This window comes from Bidens hawaiensis, unplaced genomic scaffold, assembly GCF_021521415.1.
Source record: "Bidens hawaiensis isolate Kalapana, Puna unplaced genomic scaffold, B.hawaiensis_p1.1 tig00038202_1, whole genome shotgun sequence".
Classification (NCBI taxonomy): Eukaryota; Viridiplantae; Streptophyta; class Magnoliopsida; order Asterales; family Asteraceae; genus Bidens; species Bidens hawaiensis.
This window is the reverse complement of record NW_027496711.1, coordinates 170,596-171,740: the sequence shown is the minus strand read 5'-3', so window position 1 is coordinate 171,740 and position 1,145 is coordinate 170,596.

The following is a 1,145-nucleotide window of genomic DNA, read 5'->3' as shown; positions in this document are numbered from 1 at the left end:
GTTGAAATCATGGACCACATGGACAAAGTCACCATATGAAGCCGCATACCCTTGGTTTTTGTTAAAGTCCGTTGGGATTTTAAACAATGCGTAGAGTTTACTTGGGTGCGTGAAGATTAGATGAAACTGAAGTATCCTCATCTCTTTGCTACACCTAATTATCTAATTTCAGTGCGAAATTCCAAATAGTAGGGGACTGTAACATTTCGTTTTTTTTGTTTTTTTATTATAATCGTTACCCGACTTGTTCGTCATTAATAAATTTTTCCCTTTGAGTAATTATGTTTTCTTTTATTCATTTTTAGTATTTATTTGGTTATAACTATCAATCTTGTGCAAAAACAACCCCTTAACAAACTCTAACCACCTTATGTATCCACAACCAATCTTTAGGGACTTGTTTGCAAAAATTAACAAAAAAATATTATATTCTTCATCTTCATTATCCCGTCTCATATACCCCCCCCCCCCTCCTTTTTCTTTCTTGAACCTCAATTTTCAGATTAATCAAGGAAGTAAATCATAACAAATCGTTGGTAAATCAATATCATATCACACCGATGTTTTAATTGTAGAAAATATTAACGAATTGATGACTAATTTAATTATTACCAAACACGGCTTAACCGACCCTAAAACACTATATACACTCAATCATAAGTCAATTAAACTCTCATGCACATCCCTCATATCATCATGAAACAAAACCCTAACACAAGTGCATTATAACTTTCTGCCAAGACCGTTTTTAGATCCCAATGTTGGCCGTAACCTGGTGTTAATCTTTCACCCTCAGTTCTTCATTGTTTCTTGTAATTTTAATATGGTTTTAATTTGCTTTTTACCAGTAAAAATTAACCCCAAATCAATTTGATTAATCATTGAACAATTTAAATAATAAGTATTTTCACAAACACACCCGATCATCATCAAAACCCTAATTCCTATCAAGTTATAAAATTCATATTTAAGTTTATAGAATTCATATTTATTTCCCGCTATCATTCTTAACTAGGTTTCTCGTTGGTAATTCTCGAAGAGCGTTAAGTTTTATCTTCTTATCAACTCGTTTACCTTTTTCTCTCACTTGATAAGGTGAGTAATTCACTTCCCTTTGTACTTATTTTCAAATTTTTGGGGACATA